We start from the raw sequence: 16,307 nt of genomic DNA on the forward strand, positions 1-16,307 counted from the left end.
CATGAGAAGACCATTCGATTCCATCATTGCATGTAAAGACAATCTGCACATTACTTGGTGAGTTGATTGTGAAGAAGGTTAATAAGTGTATTCGACATCCTGTTCAGTTATTTCACGGAAAACGCACCAAACCTCCGCCATTGTAGTATTTGTTAAATAATTTCCTATTCTCCTTTTACTTACAGTTAACATGGTGACGATTGTGATCCTGTCTCGGGACAAATTTGGTCTCTCCAAATCTGTCACCAGCTATCTGATAACCACGGCAGTGTAGGACCTATTGGTCATTATTTTCTGGTATGTTCTCTATACACGTCAATATTTGCTTTCCAGCAGTCACTGGCTTTTTGACGTGGCAATAGGTGTATATCGATCGTTGACCTGGGCTATTGTTGAATTAATGCATTATATTTTAACACCAATTATTCCATTTGTTTTGATTCTACTATTCAATGCACTGACGGTCTGAAACATTATAGTGGCCTGTAGAGCCCGCAGGCGGCTCCGCGATCAGAGCTGTGGGGAGAGTCCCGGTGACCCAGAGATGGCGAACTGAATAGAATCTATGATTTTTACTGTTCGTTATATCGGCGAATGTCATACTGTTATGGGTGGTGTTTATGGTGTGTTCAGTTTTGAAACGATTGTATTACTTGAGCGACAGGTTTATTGTTCCTCTGCCCACATTTGTACCAGAGATAGGCTTCATGTTCCAGCTCTTGAGTTGTTGCTGGAACACGTTTATTTATGCAGTGACCCAGAGGCAATTCAGGCAAGAGTTGAGGAATGGAGTGAGATATCCTCTCAGAAAGGTGGCCAAATTCATCCGATTAAAAGATCTGACACTTTCGACAGATGCGTTTTCAACAAAAGAGTTGTTTACCACTTTACACAAACGTACCTGAGTGCACAAACTTTGGTCCGGTATAGCAAACTAATGGGTGCAACACAGAACTGAATACCTGTGCAGCACATGCTCGGTTAGCACAACATCGAAATCCTGTAACCTAATGGAGCACATTCGAAGGTGCTATGTTAGCGCACTCCCCTGTCTAGCTTCTGCACACACCCGGGCCCTGATGCAATGCAGTCCCTGCTGAGGTACACCACACTCCCAGGACCATTACAGCATAAATGCGGGTACCAGTAACGTACACACCCGGGGTACAAGTGCTGTTCACTCCCGGGTGTTTAGCCGACTGGATTAGTAATACTTACCAAATCCGGTACAGCAGATTCTCGCGTCCTAGTAAAGAAAAATTGCGGAGCATGGTACAACACTTACACGGGTCATGGTACTTTAACGAAAGTAGTAATTCAGAGACCTGGTCCAATAATCCAGTTAGCTAATATTTGTCACGCTCGAGAGTCCCGAGTTTTTGTGTATTGGTCTGTAATCAGTGACTCATTTGAGTCACGCTGCGGCCACAATAGATAGAGCGTAAAACCGGTGGAAAATTAGTTTCATTTATATCCTTTCTTAGGTTACTTCTTTCCTTTAGACCAGCAATCATAAACCTGCTGATTGCTCCTTTCTATGCATTCGATTATTGTGTTTGTGAAGAAGACGATATGTGAAGCAAGCCATTCTCATTGTGTTGCTGGCAGAGTTTGCGATTCAGTGGCAGGCTCCAGAAAGCCACCACGTGTATATCATTTTCGTATCTTCCGAGTGTTGTGAGATGTAGTAAACAATATAAAAGAAACTGAAAATTAAAGCTCATTTATTAATTCCATCAAGGGTCCAGGACACGTTTCCACAGGTCAGAAACCCTCACGTTAAGGTTCTTTCCGCAGACTGGGACAGCAAGCGCACACAAAACTGATCTATTTATTGTGATCATTATGTTCAGCTTAGGTGCTAATGCCCTCCCACCACGCCATGCTGCTGAACAGTATGAACTTCCAGTGCAACGTATGTTCATGAAACTGAGGAATTCGTTACATGCAAGGATGCACACCTGGATCAGATGTCAAAAGGAGAAAGAAGGTGAATAAAGGATTCGGTTACAATCTCCCAAAATTCCATAGATCCTGGAAAGGTCCCAGAGGATTGGAAATCCACAAATGAAATACCTCTATTCAAGAAAGGTAACAGACAGAAATCAGGAAACTATGGCCCAGTTAGTTACCGTCTGTTATGATGAACATTTTGGAACCCATTATTAAGAAATTAATAGCAAGACATTTAGAAAATCGTAACGTAATCAGCCAGAGACGACATTGTTTTACGAAAGGGAAATCGTGCTTGAAGATGTTCTAGAGTCATAGAGCCATACAGAGACCACAGCACTGAAACAGGCCCTTCGGCCCACCGAGTCTGTGCCGACCAACAACAACCCATTTCATACTAATCCGACATTAATCCCATATTCCCTACCACATCCCCACCATTCTCCGACCACCTACCTACACTAGGGGCAATTTACAATGGTCAATTTACCTATCAACCCTGTGTTTATTAAGAGTTCTTTGTTATTAAGAGTTATTTGAGAATGTAACATGCAAGGTCGATAAAGGAGAACCTGTAGATATAGTCTATTTGGATTTCCAAAAGGCATTCAATAAGGTGCCACATAAAAGGCGACTCCAAAAGATAATGTCTCATGATGTTCTGCGTAATATTTTAGAATCGATACAGGATTGGCTAACCAACAGGAAACATGGTGTTGGGATAAATGGGGGTTTTTCAGGTTGGCAAACTGTAAACAGTGGGGTACCACAGGGATCAGTGTTGGGGCTTCAACAATTAACCATCTATATTAATGGATAGGATCAAGGGACCGAGTGTCTTGTAGCTAAATTTGCTGATGATACCATGACAAGGGGGACAGCAAGTTGTGCGGAGGAGATAAAGTGTCTGCAAAGACATAGAGATAGGTTAATGAGTGGGCAAAAAACTCACGGTTTATATCATGAAAAAATGTGAGGTTCCCCACATTGGTAGGAGGAATAGGAAAGCAAACTTTATTTACATGGGGAGAAACTCAGAGTCTGCAGTTCAGACGGATCTGGGTGTCCTTGTACAAATATGATTCTTTAAACGTTAGAATGTAAGTACAAGAAGTAATTTGGACAGAGAAGTAAATAGAAGGCATATCTGGGGCCACGAGAACGTCTGTCTCTTCGCCTAACTACAGAATCTCCTTTCACTACTGCTATCCCAATCTTCCCCTGCCTCCCTGTACAGCTGAGCCACCCATGGTGTAGCGGACGTGGCTCTGGATAGATTCCCAGAAGAGACATCAGTCTCGCCAATGTTCACAATTTATTGCCATTTCGAAAGTAAGATGCACTCCCTGGACTCCTGCATTACTTGTTTGATCCTCCATGACTGCCCAGTCATTACCCATTCTCTCTCTGCCTTCATTAGCAGAATAAAGACAAATGAAAATCATTCTGTGTTATTCCGTCCTAGTGACAAAGATGGAACTGATGTTATTTAAAATAAGTTCCCCGTGACATTTTGTGTGGAGTTGTTTACTTCTGACGTATTTTAAGCATTGTAAAACAGTGAAAGCTCTGACGGTGCTCAGCGGGATCAAATCGGCAACCGTAGTGGGATTAATACTGTACTCTAACCAACTGTATTAACCGGCTGCACAGACGGAGCGGATGTGGGTTTGAGCCCCATGCTAGACGGTTTTACTTCACACATTGGGTGACAGAGGTATTGCATAAACAATGGACGAAGCACATCCCTGAAATATTGTTCCGACTTTAAACTGCATGAGATGGAAACTGAGCGTCTGAAGCAAATATAACCATAAAACAGATCTTTAATCTACCAAATTTAACTAGAATGACAAAATGGGTCCAGCACAGAAATAGGCCTTTTGACCCGTCCTCGCCATGGCGGTTCTCCGGAAGAGCAACTCACCCTGTACCACTCTTCCGTCTTTACCCCGGAGCTCCACGTTTTCTTTTGCTTCAGGTAATTATTCAATTCTCTTTTGAAAGCCAGGTTGGATCTGCCTCCACCGAACTCTCAGGCGGTGTATTCCAGTTACTCACCAAGTGGTGTGTAATAAAAGAATCCTCTTGTCGCCATTGCTTATTTTGCCAACGACACACTGAGACTTCTGGCGCATCCTGCCATTCATACAGTTCATACAAAGTAAAGCACAAAAATCAGGGTTATGGGATTCAGCTCAACTGCCCTTTGGAACAACTAGGGCAGCACAAATGGCCGAATGGCCTCATTCTGTGCTGTAATTCTCAATAATTCGATAGTTTCTAAGATTCTCAGTCACTGTTTCTTTTTTCCTTTCTCCCTCCGTTCATTTCTATCCTTTTTTCTACCTCCCTCTGCAGATTTCTCAAAGACACTCTTCCTGTCACTTGCTGTTTCTCCGTGTTCCTGCCTCTCTCACTTTCTCGTTTTCTCTCTCTTTCTCCCTGTTGTTTTCTCTCATTTTTCTGGTTCGTTCTCACTCTGGCAATTTTTCGTTCAATTTTTCTGAGTATGTGCCTCTCTTACTGCCTCCACCCCCCCACCCCAAATCCCCCACCACCCCGTCTCACTTTCTCTCCCTCATTGTACCTCTCACGTTATTTCTAACTCATGCTTGGCCCGGCTTCTGTAAAGATGCCGGGAGACACAAAGAGATGCAGATGTGGAGAATATTGAACACTGAGTACACTGATTGATCCAGAGAGCCACATGCAGATGTTGCTGCTGGAGAGTGTTACTGAATATATTGAGGAATGTAGAGGACTGTGCGGGAGTACAGTGAATGTTGTTTTAAATACTGAAAAATCCCTCACCCTGCCCCAATCCCCTCAAAGCGTACAGCCTCCAAGTGTCTGAACTAGCGTCCAATTCCGACTATCTGCTTTTTTTTATCCAACATTTGCTTTGGAAGTGGCACACGAGTTCCTACCCAGAGAATATGAGCAGCTATTAATGGATCATCTCACTGGAAAGTTAGCACATTCGCTGTCATTCCTTCAAACAAAGTGGCGGAACTGCAAATCAAAACAGCTCACAGCGAATGCAACTAAAGACTGCCACGCCCGAATGTATTTTGAGATTATGGGCGATTCCCGCTGCAATTCCAGAGATGGAAGATCCTGGAAAAATATTGAATTAATGAACTGGAAAAACGTGGACCCACACCTAGGCTGAGTTCCACTGTTATTATAAATGAATTAATTGAGCAATTGTGTAACGAGGTATTTCACCAAGCTTTTGAAATGCACTTTGAACTTGGTAGTAGTCAGCTCATAAACAGAGGTGTTTGAGCAGCAAATTGAGGTCATGAAGTCAGAAGTGGAGATGTCGCTGATGATTTCACAATATTCAGAACCATTCACAATTCCTCAGATACTGAAGCAGCCCACGTCCAGATGCAGCAGGATATGAACAACATCCAGGCTTGGGCTGATAAATGGCAAGTAACATTTGCGCCACATAAGTGCCAGGCAATGACCATCTTAAACAAGAGAGCATCCAACCATCTCCCCTTGACATTCAATGGCATTTCCATCGCTGAATCCCATCACTGTCAACATTCTGGGGGTCACCATTGACCGGAAACTGAACTGGACCTGCCACGTAAATGCCGCGGCCACAAAAGCAAGTCAGAGATTGGGATTTATGTGGCGAGTAACTCCCCTCCTGTCTCTGCAATGTCTGTCTGCCATGTACAAGGCACACGTGAGGAGTGTGATGGAATACTGTTCATTTGCAGCTCCAACAACGCTCAAGAATCTGGACACCATCCAAGAAATATCAACCTGCTTTATAAGAGACAATAAGAGAATCATTTCAATGAACAGAACTTCGCTGTATGATCAGAATTCTGTAACAGTTGTCAGTCACAAAACCGTGAAACTCAGTAACAGCGGAGAGTATTTTTTTCTGCTCTCCATCTCTGCATCATTGCGATTCACCCGCGCGATCAGACTCCTGAGTCCCTTCCGGAATCTACTGGTACCTGAAATGTGTCTAATGATCAGAGAGTTGAGTAAAAAACAAAAGTAAAGAGGTGCGAAAAATGGGGCAAGACTAAATCAAACCAATCAAACCGCACACACGCGGGCTCACTATAGTAACATCCTTTTTTTTGAACAATCCCATTGCACACTGCCAATTACCCTTCCCGGTTCTAATGTAAAACAAAAGGGAACGTTTTTTTTCAAAAGAGCAGAATAGAGGTTGTTGTTCCGTTTTGCCTCTTTTCCCTTGTTCACCTTTGTGGCTTTCAATTTCGTTTCTCATGTTTGATCGGGTATCTACCAGTTCTGATGAAAGTTCATCGACATGAAACGTCGACGCTGTTTCTCTCCCCACAGAGCTTTGCTGGCCTGCTGAATATTCCCAGTGTTTACTGATTTTTGGTTCAATAACAGCACTTCAGACAAGAGGTATATCAAGGACTGATCCCAGGAAAAAAGAAAATAACTGATCCGATAGAGTATGATCGCATTAATTGCGACTAATGGATTCGTTCTTGCCGTGTCCACCAGGTAGATGTGGCACAGGTGGAGAACTCGCACGTTCCGTGGGAGGAGATAACAATCGTGTTTAAATTAATTACAAGGCAGAGCAGGAAAGAGAGACAGAAAATTAATGATCAAACTGGGTGGACCATTCTCCACACCAGAGTCCTGGCAGTAAGTATTTGAGTGCAGAGATATTCCAGTGTACTTCGCCTGGGTCCATATATTGCAGCAGGTTCATTGCACAGAATACAGGACTATTAATTTTGCAGGAATTTTCTTTCCAGCTTAGAGCAGATGAGACTAAATATCTGACCTCAAAAATCTGTCTCTATCATTGAGAGTACCTTTTTTTATTCATTCATGGGATGTGGGTGCCGCTGGCTAGGCCAACATTCAACGCCCATCCCTAGTTGCCCTTGAGAAGGTGGTGGTGAGCTGCCTTGTGGAACCGCTACAGTCCATGTGGGGTAGGTACACCCACAGTGCTGTGAGGAAGGGAGTTCCAGGATTTTGACCCAGCGACAGTGAAGGAATGGTGATATAGTTCCAAGTCAGGATAATGTGTGGATTGGAGGGGAACTTGCAGGTGGTGGCGTTTCCATGCATCTGCTGCTCTTGTCCTTCGAGGTGGTAGAGGGCGCGGGTTTGGAAGGTGCTGTGTAAGGAGCCTTGGTGCGTTGCTGCAGTGCATCTTGTAGATGCTACATACTGCTACCACTGTGCGTCGGTGGTGGAGGGAGTGAATGTTAGTGCATGGTGTGCCAATCAAGCGGGCTGCTTTCTTCTGTTTGGTGTCTTGAGTGTTCTTGAGCTTCTTGAGTGTTGTTGGAGCTGCACCCATCCAGGAAGGTGGAGAATATTCCATCACACTCCTGACTTGTAGATGGTGGACAAGCTTTGGGGAGTCAAGAGGTGAGTTACACGCCGCACAATTCCTAGCCTCTGACCTGCTCTTGTAGCCACGTTATTTATGTGGCTACTCCAGTTCAGTTTCTGGTCAATGGTAGCCCCTAGGATGTTGATAGTGGGGGATTCAGCGATGGTAATGCCATTGAATGACAAGGGGAGATGGTTAGATTCTCTCTTGTTGGAGATGGTCATTGCCTGGCACTTGTGTGGCGCAAATGTGGCTTGCCACTTATCAGACCAAGCCTGGATATTGTCCAAGTGTTGCTGCATTTCTACACGGACTACTGCAGGATTTTATGAGTTACGAATGGTGCTGAACATTGGGCAATCATCAGCGAACATCCCCACTTCTGACCTTATGTTTGAAGGAAGGTCATTGATGAAGCAGCCAAAGATGGTTGGGCCCAGGACACTACCCTGAGGAACTCCTGCAGTGATGTCCTGGAGCTCAGATGATTGACCTCCAACAACCACAGCCATCTTCCTTTGCGCTGGGTATGACTTCAACCAGCGGAGATTTTTCCCCCTGATTCCCTTCGACTCCAGTTTTGCTAGGGCTCCTTGATGCCATATTCAGTCAAATGCTGCCTTGATGTCAAGGGCAGTCACTGTCACCTCACCTCTTCAGTTCAGCTCTTTTGTTCATGTTTGAGCCAAGGCTGTAATGGGGTCAGGAGCTGAGTGGCCCTGGTGGAACCCGAACTGAGCATCACAGAGCAGGTGATTGCTGAGCAAGTGCTGCTTGATGACACTGTTGATGACACCTCCCATCACTTGACTGATGATTCAGAACAGACCGATGGAGCGGTAATTGGCCGGTTTTGGACTTGTCCTGCTTTTTGTGTACAGGACAAACCTGGGCAATCTTCCACATTGCTGGATAGATGCCAGTGTTGTAGCTATACTGGACCAGTTTGGCGAGGCGTGCGGCAAGTTCTGGAGCACAGGTCTTCAGTACTATTGCCGGAATATTGTCGGGACCTATAGCCTTTGCAGTATCCAGTGCCTTCAGTCGTTTCTTGATATCACGCAGAGTGAATTGAATTGACTGACATCTGGCATTTGTAATGCTGGGGATCTCTGGAGGGGGGCGAGAGGGATCATCAGCGTATTTGCTTTTGTCTCTTTAATATGATAAGCAGCAGCAGATGGTTTTGTAGGAGCTGTAGGACCGAAATAAATCAAGATCTAGCGAGAGTTCTAGCGACACTGGCGAGGACAGGAAAACCAAAGAAGTGAATTTGTCACGCAAAGCACTAGCAGGTGATTGTGGAAAGGTGAATGTCTGGGCGAGAATCAAACGGTGCCTTGCTGTGAGACCCAACCACTTGCGAGTTTGAGAATTGTTTTTTCAGGCGCTGGAATGAGAGAGGTGGCTGGACATGGCCAGACTGAGAATTAGACAACGTGATATCTCTGTCGGTAACAAAAACTAGAACAGAATAATAACAAGGAACAAGCTTTCATCTGTTATGGTGATGCAGTGCAATATGAAATGAACAATACAAATACAATTCACATGAAACTCAGTGTAATTGGAAGCAGTCTAGCAACAACATCTCCCACTTCTCACTTTAAAAAAAATGTTTGATTCATATATTTAAAGAACACAACATAACAGTTCTAGCTCGAAAATACATGACATTCATGGTATATTTGCAATGTGCATTTCGTGTCAGACATGCTCTGCTGCTTATGTTTCTTTCTCCAAAAACAAAATCATAATATTTGGACGAGTGCATTACATACCAGTTTAAATTTGACATTACACAAAGTGCAATGCAGATCAATTTCTTTCAACATGAGACATCAGGTGCCTTACGAAACTTGCATTACAGGGAATATTTAAAATGTACATTTACATTTCGTGTCAAACATTCTCTGGTGTATACAACCCGTGCAGTTTTAAACGGTTTCCAGGCTCTCGGTATAAAAGCTCGTGGTTTGGAAGTAACATTTTGACTTGGGTAGAAGATTGGCGAGCTATCAGGAAACCGAAAGTATACAAAATTGGGTCACTTTCTGGTTCGCAAGACCTAAGGGATCAGTGCTGGGCCTTCAACTTTTTTTTTTGCAATTGATATAAATAAATTGGCTGAAGGGAGCAAAGGCATGGTTGCTATATTTGCTGATGACACAAAGAGAGGTAAGAAAATAAGTTGCGAAGAGGGTTGTCGAGCGAGGGAGCCGTGGTTTACTCAAGAAGTTGAAGCGCTTGTCAAGAGGAAGAGGGCGGCTTATGTTAGGATGAGACGTGAAGGCTCAGTTAGGGCGCTTGAGAGTTACAAGCTAGCCAGGAAGGATCTAAAGGGAGGGCTAAGAAGAGCAAGGATAGGACACGAGAAGTCATTAGCGGATAGGATCAAAGAAAACCCTAAGGCTTTCTATAGGTATAGCAGGAATAAACGAATGATAAGAGTTAGAACAGGGTCAATCAAGGATAGCAGTGGGAAGTTGTGTGCGGAATCAGAGGAGATAGGGGAAGCGTTAAATGAATATTTTTCGTCAGTATTTACAGTAGAAAAAGAAAATGTTGCCGAGGAGATTACTGAGATACAGCCTACTAGGCTAGATGGGATTGAGATTCACAAGGAGGAGGTGTTAGCAATTTTGGAAAGAGTGAAAATAGATAAGTCCCCTGGGCCAGATGGGATTTATCCTAGGATTCTCTGGGAAGCCAGGGAGGAGATTGCAGAGCCGTTGTTGTTGATCTTTATGTCGTCATTGTCGACAGGAGTAGTGCCGGAGGACTGGAGGATAGCAAATGTTGTCCCCTGGTTCAAGAAGGGGAGTAGAGACAGCCCTGGTAATTATAGACCTGTGAGCCTTACTTCGGTTGTGGGTAAAATGTTGGGAAAGGTTATGAGAGACAGGATTTATAATCATCTTGAAAAGAATAAGTTCATTTGCGATAGTCAGCACGGTTTTGTGAAAGGTAGGTCGTGCCTCACAAAACTTATTGAGTTTTTCGAGAAGGTGACCAAACAGGTGGATGAGGATAAAGCCGTGGATGTGGTGTATATGGATTTCAGTAAGGCGTTTGATAAGGTTCCCCACGGTAGGCTATTGCAGAAAATACGGACGTATGGGGTTGAAGGTGATTTAGAGCTTTGGATCAGAAATTGGCTAGCTGAAAGAAGACAGAGGGTGGTGGTTGATGGCAAATGTTCATCCTGGAGTTTAGTTACTAGTGGTGCACCGCAAGGTTCTGTTTTGGGGCCATTGCTGTTTGTCATTTTTATAAACGACCTGGATGAGGGTGTAGAAGGGTGGGTTATTAAATTTGCGGATGGCACGAAGGTCGGTGGAGTTGTGGATAGTGTCGAAGGGTGTTGTAGGGTACAGAGGAACATAGATAGGCTGCAGAGCTGGGCTGAGAGATGGCAAATGGAGTTTAATGCGGAGAAGTGTGAGGTGATTCACTTTGGAAGGAGTAACAGCAATGCAGAGTACTGGGCTAATGGGAAGATTCTTGGTAGTGTAGATGAGCAGAGAGATCTTGGTATCCAGGTACATAAATCCCTGAAAGTTGTTACCCAGGTTAATAGGGCTGTTTTAGAAGGCATATGGTGTGTTAGCCTTTATTAGTAGGGGGATCGAGTTTCGGAGCCACGAGGTCATGATGCAGCTGTACAAAACTCTGGTGAGGCCGCACCTGGAGTATTCCGTGCAGTTCTGGTCACCGCATTATAGGAAGGATGTGGAAGCTTTGGAAAGGGTGCAGAGGAGATTTACTAGGATGTTGCCTGGTATGGAAGGAAGGTCTTACGAGGAAAGGCTGAGGGACTTGGGGTTGTTTTCGTTAGAGAGAAGGAGGAGGAGAGGTGACTTAATAGAGACATACAAGATAATCAGAGGGTTAGATGGGGTGGATAGTGAGAGTCTTTTTCCTCGGATGAGGATGGCAAACACGAGGGGACATAGCTTTAAGTTGAGGGGTGAAAGATATAGGACAGATGTCAGAGGTAGTTTCTTTACGCAGAGAGTAGTAGGGGCGTGGAACGCCCTGCCTGCAACAGTAGTAGACTCGCCAACTTTCAGGGCATTTAAGTGGTCATTGGATAGACATATGGATGTAAATGGAATAGTGTAGGTCAGATGATCGGCGCAACATCGAGGGCCGAAGGGCCTGTACTGCGCTGTAATATTCTAATTCTAATTCTAATTCTAAAAAAACGAGGCTGCAAAGGGATATCCAGCAACTGAATGGGAAGGGCTGGCTTCAAATATCACATAACCGAATGTAAAGAAAAAAGGAATCAACAGGCTTATGATTGCTGGTTTACTGGAAAAATGTAACCTTGGAAAGGAGAGAAATTAAACTGATTTGCAACCAGTTTCACGCTCTGTCTATTGTGATCACAGAGCGAATCACATGGGTGGCCGATTACAGACAAATCACCGTCTGAACTGCCGTGTAAACTCAGGACTCTTGCATTCAATAAATATTTGCAAACTGGATTGTTGGACCAGCTCTCTGAATTGCTAATTCACCGACAGTTATGGGACCCAGGTATGTGCGACACGGAGCTCTGGAGTTTAACTTTACTGGGACCTGGGAATGTGCTGTATTGGGATAAACGAGTTCAACGTCCTGGTACCGAGGAATTTGCTGCACAGGTAGCCAGGATTGTGTTGTATTGGTACCAGTTAGCTTGCTATTCCGTGATCGGGAGAGTGTATCAAATCGCCATATGGAGTGTGCTGTACCTAAACGAGCAGCACTGGGTCCCAGGGATGCGTTGTCATGAGACCCAGGCATGCACAGGACCACAGCCTTGGAGTGTGCTCCACTGGGACAGGGGAATGTGTGGCTCTGAGACACGCGGGTGCGCTGCACCAATGTGTGCTGTTCCAGGATGGGGGAGTGAACAGTATTCGGATCAGGAACATGGCAGCAACATTTCCTTCTGATCTGTCCCTGATTTCTAAGTGTTTGCCTACAATTTTTCGAACTATGAAGCAGAGTAAGTTTTCGCACAGTTCACAATTGGCTTTATTCAATAACAGGTAAATGGTTCAGAACACTGAATATGATGTTCGATGTAATCATTTCAACATCTACCTGGAAACTAAAGAACACATGCAGATTAGCGCGTGGAGACGGGGTTGGAGAGGGGGTGGTTGAGGTGGATGGGGCGGGGATTCTGGTTTCTGACAGAGAACTATTTTTATTCTCTGTCGATTCTAGTGACGGTTGAGAAATCAATAACCTTAGCATTCTTCCATCTTTCCTGCTGCATTTACATTTTTCCTGATCCAGTCCAGTCTTTCAAATTGCATTTCGTCATAATAAAGCAAAGGTCAGAGAAATTTATCAACACGGAGTTACTAAACACACCACGACTGACATGGTTATGCGAACGAGTGGTCCATCTTGGAGGGGAAAAAAACTCATCAAATGTTAATTCCCAAAGAACCCCTTGGTTGTGTGCTCAGATATGGCTGTGCAAAGCAAGAAACCGCCCTTTGGTTGAAAATGGCACTTCAGATAACGTTTGCCTGGGTCTTGCATTGGAAAATATGGTACAGGTTGCTGAACTATGACTTCAACTTACCTTTATGATTGGACCAATGTGTGAGATGTTTCAGAACATATAGAGAATTAAAGAAGGCCGGCTTTGAATCTACAGGATACAACAAAAATATACTTATAAATGTCAGAAACTAAGAGATGTTTTCATCGGATTAATTTGACCATCATTGTGAAAGAATATTTCACTCCATTCCTCAACTCTTGCCTGAATTTTCTCTGGGTCACTGCATAAATAAGCGTGTTGGTGCAGCAAATCAAGTACTGGAACATGAAACCTATTTCCAGAACAAAAGTGGGCAGGGGAACAGTAATCTACAAGTAATCCAGTCGTTTCAAACTGGAACAAACCATAAACACCACCCATAACAATGTGAAATTCGCCGATGTAGCGAACAGTAAAGTCATGGATTTTCTTCGGTCCGCCATCTCTGGGTCATTGGAATTCTCCCTGCTGCTGCGTTCTTGGAGCCGCTGCGGGTTCTGTTGGCCACTGTAATGTTTCTGCATTGAATAGTCGAATAAAAAAAATGCAATAAATGGCGTTAGACTAAAATGCATTATTTCAACAACTGCCCAGGCCAATGAACGAGATGCGGCGAAAACCACTCTGCAAAGCCAGGGACTGTTAGAAAGCATATATGCATACATAAAATACCAGAAAATGTTCTTCCAACAGCTCAGCGTAGTTACTGTTCCGAGCAACCCAGCAGCTGCTTTCTCGGTGTAATATTTTGTTTTCTGTTTCTGACAACAACTGGATGCAATTCGATCAAAGGAGAAAGTGACGGTAAACTAGACAGAACAGTCTGTGGCAGCATAAAGCAAGACGGCGTGGATAGTACACATCCGAACGTAAAACAGAAAAGGAGACTGTTCCCGATAAGCAATCGGAATCTGCCTTAGGATCAGATCAAGAATAATGACCAATAGGTCTGGTGTTGCCATGGCAACCAGATAGCTGGTCACACATTTGGAAAGAACGCATTTTCCCTGAGGCTGGATCACAATCGTCATCAGGTTAACTGGAAGCAAAGGAATAACAGGATTAATTTGTGTAATCTCTGCTCGTAACTTAACCCCTGGAGTCCAGGTATCATACTTGTAAACCTATGTCGCACTCCCTACAACGCCAATATATCCTTCCTAAGGTCTGATGCCCAGAACTACTCACAGTACTCCAAGTGGGGTCTAAACAGGCTTTTGTACAGCTGCAGCAAAACCTCTGAGTATACTCCATTCTTCGAGATATAAAGGCTGGCATTCTATTAGCCTTTTTGATTATTTTCTGCACTTTCTCGTGGCTTTTTAAAGCTCTATGCACCTGAACCCGCATGGCTCTTTGGACATCCTCTGTACTTAGACTCTTCCCATTTAGAAAGTGCCCTGCTCTATCTTTTTTTGGTTCGAAATGGATAATCTCACACTTGCCCACATTGGAATTCATCTGCCCCAGTGTTGCCCATTTATCTAATCTGTCAACATCTCCTTGCAATTTTATGCTATCATCTAGATTGCCTACAATGCCGCCCAACTTTGTATAATGAGCAAATTTGGATATATGACTTACTATGCCATTATCTAAGTCGTTAATGAATAATGTAAATAATTGAGGCCCCAACACAGATCCCTGTGGGACACCACTCGTCACATCCTGCCAATTAGAGTACTTACCCATTATCTGTCGTCTACCACTCAACTAACTTCCTAACCATGTCAATAAATTGACTTCAACTCCATGGGCTACTACCTTAGTTAACAGTCTGTTATGTGGGATTTTATCAAATGCCTTCTGGAGGTCCATATACATAACATTCATAGACACTCCCCTGTTCACTACCTTAGTCACCTCTTCAAAACATTCAATGAGATTTGTCAGGCATGACCTTCCCGTCATGAATCCATGCTGGCTGTCCCTGATTAACTGAAATTTTTCTCGGTGTTCAGTCACCCGATCCTTGATTATAGACTCCAACTCATCAAGTAATGTGCAGATTCGCTTCACATCCAGTGATGGAACCGAATTGTCTTCCCATAACAAAACATCCTGTACATAGGTTTTACAGTCAGAGTAATGAGCCATGAATCGACAGATAAGTGACATAACGGGTTCAAATTAAACAAGATTAAAACAGGAAGTGAATTTAGATTTAATGAAAAAGGAAACAAAATCAGGATTTGGGAGCTACACTTCCAGAAGAACGCAAGAACTTGAATAATCCATTCAAGCACTTGGACGTGTTCCGACATTGATTTCAATCCCGGCTGATTTGTATCTGAACTCCATCTACACGGTTCGGTTCCCTGACAACCTTGCATACGGAAAACGGCGAATCTCAGTTCTGAAACTTTCATTTCGTCCAGTCTAAATCGATTTTTAGGGGGGAAATTTCTAGATATCACTATTAATTGTCTGAAACGGATCTACGAATGAACATGAAGGAAACGGTAATCGCTGAGGTAATATTAGTCAATGAGATTACACATCAATGAAAAACAGTACACCATAAAGTATACACGTCGAAAATGATAGAAAGATGACATGAAAGAAAGAAAGAAAGAAAGAAAGAAAGAAAGAAAGAAATAAAGAAAGAAAGAAAGAAAGAAAGAAAGGAAGGAAGGAAGGAAGGAAGGAAGGAAGGAAGGAAGGAAAAAGAAAAGAAGGAAGGAAGGGAGAACTGATGTCTATAGATGCTTGCCACAAAATCTCGTCATCCAAAAGCACATGACAGCCAATGAAATACATTTCACATGTATTTGCTGCTGTAATGTTGAAGTGTAGTCACTGTTGTAATGTAGGTAGGTAGCACAATAAAGATCTGGACGTGTGTGCAAAGATACCACATACTCTTAACCTGCAGTTACTGAACAAACAGATGAAGTCAACAGCTTTCACTCCAAAATTGTTCACAATAGCTGAATTTCCAAATAGATATTGACCTGAAGACCAGGTTAATGCTGTTCCTGCATACACTCTTACAAATTCCACAGTCCTAAGACGAATTTTCGCAGATAGGTTTTCTTAATAATACTATAAGGAGATACTCGGTTAGCCCAGCGTCATCAAACAAAAGCTCGAACAAATGTGTTCCTATTAGAGAGGAACAACTAATAAAATCTAAAGCAAAAAGCAAAACAAAAGAATCTTAAGATCTTTAAAAAAAAACAATATTTCCTGTTTCCATCGGGCACAATGTCCAAAGATGCTGCCTGGCTTTCAGATTTTTTTCCAGCATCTTCTTTCTAATATTTCAGATTTGCAGCATCCACAATATTGTTTTTGTTTGAAGAATTTTAAAATACATGCTCATCATTTATTCTCGGCTGCATGATGAATAAAATGAATTGTTTCATGGAAGCATCTATTCCAGTTGATGATATTTATCAGAATATATATGTTGTCCTGTGCAGAAAGGAG

The sequence above is a fragment of the Heterodontus francisci genome, unplaced genomic scaffold, assembly GCF_036365525.1.
Source record: "Heterodontus francisci isolate sHetFra1 unplaced genomic scaffold, sHetFra1.hap1 HAP1_SCAFFOLD_152, whole genome shotgun sequence".
Classification (NCBI taxonomy): Eukaryota; Metazoa; Chordata; class Chondrichthyes; order Heterodontiformes; family Heterodontidae; genus Heterodontus; species Heterodontus francisci.